Raw genomic sequence first — 6,000 nt, 5'->3', positions numbered from 1 at the left:
TCTATGGGGTCACACAGAGTCGGACACGACTGAAGCGACTTAGCGGCTGCAGACAGTTCACAATGCAAAGTAAAATCTTAATACAATCAGCTCAAATGTGACAGAATTTGATGCTTATGTGACCTTGTGCATACGTGACAAACGTCACATTACTAGGAAACATGGGCTGGAGATAAAAGTAAGAGTTGAAACGGAAACTTAAAATGTCCTATACTTAGTAAAAGAAAAAAAAGGCGTGAGTTAGTAGCACTTTTTCCTTCCGCTAACTCCTTAGGTATTTTTATGTACTGTGTTTTGGAGGAAGTCTGACTACATGTTGTATAACAGTACCTGTGAAACTGAGTCCCCTTACTGAGTTTATGATTAATCTCTCTATTCCAAACTCTGTCCCCGTTCTTGTCCCCTCTGACCTCAGTCCTACACTAACTGTACACAACCAGAGTCAGGTGACTAAGACTGCAGTTGCTGATAACACCGTTGAGGTGATGAAACTGCTGTTGTAGACACTATCTATCATTCCTGTATAAACTCAGATCATTTCTCCAAGGCAGGATGAGCTCACAGGCCTCCTGCCATGGACCACCTGGCCAGTGGATCATAAACCAGACACATTCTGACTCCCAGAACCACGATTACAAAATGTCAGAAATGACACAGTATACCAGATGGAACTCCGCTCAGTGTTATGTGGCAGCCTGGATGGGAAGGGAGTTTGGGGGAGTATTGTTGTCGTCGGTGCTGTTTAGTCACTAAGTCATGTTTGACTCTTTTGCAACCCCATGGACTCTAGCCCACCAGGCTCCTCGGTCCATGGCATTCTCCAAGCAAGAATACTGGAATGGATTGCCATTTCCTTCTCCAGGGGATCTTCGCAACCCCGGGGACTGAACCCATGTCTCCTGCATTGGCAGGCAGATTCTTTACCACTGAGCCACCCAGGAAGCCCAGGAGGAAAATGGATACATGAATCCATATGGCTGAACCCTTTCATTGCCCACCTGAAACTGTCAAAACATTGTTAATAGGTTATGCTGCTAAGTCGCTTCAATCGTGTCTGACTGTGTGACCCCATAGATGGCAGCCCACTGGGGTTAGCCCCGTCCCTGGGATTCTCCAGGCAAGAACACTGGAGTGGGTTGCCATTTCCTTCTCCAATGCATGAAAGTGAAAAGTGAAAGTGAAGTCGCTCAGTTGTGTCCAACTCTTAGTGACCCCATGGACTGGTTATACCCCCAATAAAAAAGTTAAAGTTTTTTTAAAAAGAAATGCCAGAAGATGATGATAAATTCCAGCATCTTTGCTCTTCTCCTTGAAAAAAACTCAAAAGCCAAGCTGAAATGGATCTGAGACTTGTCTCCCAGTCTGTACAACAAATCCTGACTTGACTGCAAACACCTGCTGTCACAGTTTGGCTTTCTGTGCCCCGGGCACTGAAGTCCTTCCTCCGTTATGATTGTAGACAGAAATAAGTTGAAAGAATTCTACCTAAATGCAAAGCAAACAAATGTGAACCCTCAGCCAAGGACTTTTCTCTTTTCCTTCCCAAGTACTATGTCAACAAAGAGTCACCCGTAAGTACTTTCACTACAGAAAATAAACCTGGATTCAACATACAGGCTGAAGATAATTCTGTTGTCTAAATTATTTCTGGAAAAGAAACTAATGAGATTCATAAATCACTGTGATTTTGAGCCATGTATTTCCACTCCATTTACAAGATCAATGCCAAATGAACATACACATTAATAGCTATCTTCAAACATAATCATAATTTCCACTGCTATGTCCTATATTCTGACATTTTTTGCGTTATCACCTTTTGTTTTACATTTACCTATTTTTACATTTAAAAACAAACAGGGCTTTTGTCATTGTTTGTGTGTAAGCGGTCCTTCAGGAAAAAACACCATTTATAAGATTTAATACCACAGAGGATTTAAATTCCTCTACCAAGAAATTTAGGTTTCTGGAAACAAAGGGCGGTACATTATTCATCCTGTTTCCTGCACTAGTGCAATAGACATTCAATAAATATACTCAGTAAATGACCTCTTTTGATCTTTACAGCTTATACATACATAGAGCTTATAATTGCAAATTTTCATGCACTACCTAAAATAAGCTTTATTTTTTATGATTAACATCTTTCACAGCAATTTCCCACAAATCCTCATGCCTACATATTTGTCCATGTTAATGCAATGCTATATTTCACTGTACAATAAGCCCCCTACATCCGAACCTTGAAGTTGCAAACTTTCAAAGATGCAAATGTGTCCCTGTATGCCAGCTGTTGTACTGCACTACTGTAGTTTTTAAGGTACTGTACTGTAAGATTTCAAATGTTTTTATTTTTGGTTTTTATGTATATTTGTGTGAAAAGTTTTCTAAGCCTATTACAGTACAGTATTATACAGATGATTATGTTCGTTGGGTACCTAGTTTAACTTTGTTGGACTTAGGAAAGCACTCTCAGGACAGAAATCATTTGCATGAAGAGAACTTATTGTATTGATACATCATACACTTCATACACTGCTTACCCTCCCAACTTAAGAAGCTGAGGTGGGAGCTTCTATTCATAACAAGATTCACACCTATCAAAGGAAGTGAAATGGGCTTTCTAAGGCTCTACTTGTATGAGAGTTCTTAGGAACTACTAAAGGAAAGGGTGGGGAGGATCCTTTCTAAAATAAGTTAAACCATAAAAAAAAAAATCTCATGAAAAGGAAAAAAAAAAATCAAAGAAAAAGAAGCATTTCCCATGTATGGGAATGGGTTTTGTCCTACAGTATGACAAATGTTTGACAGTAACATCATTTTTACTTACTATAAGCTGATATACTCCAATTCTTTATGTTAAAATCCACATAAACAAATATAAAACAACTGTATATTTTTTTTAAAACTGAATAAAATAGGTGAACTTCTCACATTCCCTAACTCACTCTGGGGAAAACCATTTGACTGAAATGACACGTCACAAAATGAAAAATAAACTATTGATACAATAACATCTTGATATATGAACAAGACTATACAATTCAAAGTGCAATTCAACTTTAATTGGGTCCATGTTGGCCCCATTCAAAGGCATAGTAGGACGGGTTAGTTACTGCGATACCAAGAGAACCAGGATTTACTTATTAGGCAGTCCCATAGTTCTGACACAAAAGATGGCATAACTCCAAGTCTCTGCTGTATACTAGGCATCAAAGGAAAAAAAAAAAAAAGAAAGATCATGAGCCTATCTATGTCATATATTTGAGCTTGTGGCTATTCCAAAGAAAAAGCTTCCAGTTACTTAGAGCTTGTGTCTTTGGGGGGATTCTACAATAAAGCAGGATTTAAAAATATATACATACATAGTTAACTTTGGTAAGGTAAATTTTATTTATTTATTTTTATTTGGCTATGCCACGTGGCTTGTGGGACCTTAGTTGCCCAACTAAGGATCGAACCTACGCTTTCCATGGTGAAATAAGCAGTTCCTAATCACTGACCCGCCAGGGAATTCCTGGTAAGGTAAAATTCAAAGTATGTTTGGAAAACAGTCTTGGAACCCAGCAACTTGTTTTGTACACATTTTCATTGTAAATGCTTTTATTTTCTTACATAAGAGTGTGAAACAAATTACCTTTATATTTAAAAGACTACATTCTCCTATTTAGCACAAACATGTCAAATTCAAACAGTTCACAGGCACTTAAAAACAAAATTAGTATGGACCAAGTTCTTACCACCTAGTTCATTTTACAGTGATTCACCATGAGTAAGCTTTAAAACTCATTTCCTCTAGAATTGCAGTCTTGGAAAAAAAAGATTTAGGTCTGTACATCATAATCACCACCTTAAAAGAAAAAATAAGAGTGAGGTTTCATACCTGCCTAATTCCCTCAATGATACCTTTGTCAGCCCTAGTTTTTTTTTTTTTTTTTTTAAGTGTACTATGTCAGCTTTTTGGAATGTATACTGCACTTCCTTGTTGACACAATTGTTATAAATAGTAAAAATTTTTAAAAAATCCTACAAAATCTACTTAACTCCTAGAGTAACTGATGTGAGGGTGGTTCTTACTGAGTATTCAAATTCCTGTTTCATTAGTTGAAATGGTTTCAGCACATGTTTTAAACATCCTGTATTGCAAAAATTTGGTCAGCTGATTTTAGAAGAACATTCCCGTAGGGAAACATGAGTTGATTTCACTGCACACTAGTACAAAGCCTCTTAACCGGTCTCTCCCAGCCTCCAGTCCCTCCCTCCTATAGTCTGTCCTCCCCTGTGTAGCCAGTTACAGCAATCGCAAATCTAAGTTATACTACGTGCTAAGTGCATGCTAGGTTGCTTCAGTGGTGTCCAACTCTTTGCAATCCTCTGTCCATGGGATTCTCCGGGCAAGAATCCTGTAGTGGGCTGCCATTCCCTCTTCCAAGGGATCCTGGATTGAACCCACATCTCTTACATTTGACCTGCACTGGCAGGTGGGTTCTTTACCACTGTAAAACTTTTACGACTTCACCTGAAAAGCCCACATCCCTACTTAAAAACCATCCTGCCCAAAGAATTTCCTCCAGGGTAAAGTCCAAATCCCATAGCTCATCACAGAAGACTCTCCCCAACTGGTATCAACTTACCTTAGTTTTTTCCACGCCTCCCTTTCAGGTGGACCCCCTGGTGATTTCTCACCATTCCTTAACTAGTCCTGTTCTTATCTCTGCTGCTGCTACTGCTAAGTCGCTTCAGTCGTGTCCAACTCTATGCAACCCCATAGACGGCAGCCCACCAGGCTCCCCAATCCTAGGATTCTCAGGCAAGAACACTGGAGTGGGTTGCCATTTCCTTCTCCAATGCATGAAAATGAAAAGTGAAAGCGAAGTCGCTCACTCGTGTCCGACTCTTAGCGACCCCATGGACTGCAGCCCACCAGGCTCCTCCGTCCATGGGATTTTCCAGGCAAGAGTACCGGAGTGGGGTGCCATTGCCTTCTCCGTCTTATCTCTCTAGACTCTTGCAAAAACCCTTCAGCTTTGAATTTCTGTCCTTGAATATTCACCCATACAGATCAGTTCAAATATCACTTTCTCAATAAAACCTTCCTCTACATCCTTCAGATAAACTCAGCACATTTGGTCACTCTGTGCCCGTCCACAAGCACTGAGCTCGGTGTTCACAGGTGTTCGACGGAAGGCTGATTAAATTTTGAAAGCATATACGTGCTAAGTGAGGGACTGTTAAACTATAAACTGTTTAACTATAAACTGTTAAAAAACATAAGGATATTCCATCCATCTATATGCAGCAATGTAAAAATCAATACATAAACTTTAAAAATCAGTCTTATTTAAAGTATTCCAAACACAATCATGGATTACTAAAACTCCAGATGTTTAACCTACTTCCCCTTAAACGCTGGTAAATGTTAACCATGTATTAATAGAACACCATAGCAAAAACAGTTTCAAACAGAAAAGATTTGGTACCTTCCCAGTCAAGAAAGTTTCAGTACTGAGAGCTTTAAAATTCCTGCAATGTGCAAATTTTCTTAATTGAAAAATAATAAAATAAGGAGGAACAAAAATCTAAATTTAGTCCTGCACTGAAATCCTCACCTTTGAAAAACTCTCAAGATAACGATTTAGTAGAAACCCCTTTCTCCATCATACTCTGGCTGATAAAGAAAACACAGCCACGCAAACAATAATTTAACACGAGCCAAAATAAAAGAGTGTTTTCAGAAAGAAGCTAGTGTTGGCGATTTAAATGTTTCCACTATGAGCATCTCCAATACAAATACCTTATGTATTTAAGGGAAGCTTCACAAGTCAAAAGCTATTTCACATAAATGATTCAATTCTTACCGTAAGCCTGTGACTTAAGCAGAGTAGGGATTATCTGCCTGGATTTGAGACATTACCAACCCAGTAAAAACGGAGATAAAAGACTGGCTATAAAAATGTAGCACTTCATTTCAAAAAAAAAAACCAAGTATTCTTACTAAAA

At 38.8% G+C, this 6,000-nt stretch overlaps 1 protein-coding gene across 2 annotated transcripts in view; it reads right to left on the bottom strand.

The window, feature by feature from the left end:
- The window catches only part of ADAM9 (ADAM metallopeptidase domain 9), a 94,694-nt gene that overhangs the window by 87,703 nt on the left and 991 nt on the right, over positions 1 to 6,000 (bottom strand). The gene's annotated exons all lie outside the window — the stretch shown is intronic.

This window comes from Oryx dammah, unplaced genomic scaffold (assembly GCF_014754425.2).
Source record: "Oryx dammah isolate SB20612 unplaced genomic scaffold, SCBI_Odam_1.1 HiC_scaffold_7, whole genome shotgun sequence".
Lineage (NCBI taxonomy): Eukaryota > Metazoa > Chordata > Mammalia > Artiodactyla > Bovidae > Oryx > Oryx dammah.
The sequence above is the reverse complement of the archived record's forward strand: the minus strand, read 5'-3'. Positions and strand labels throughout refer to the sequence as shown.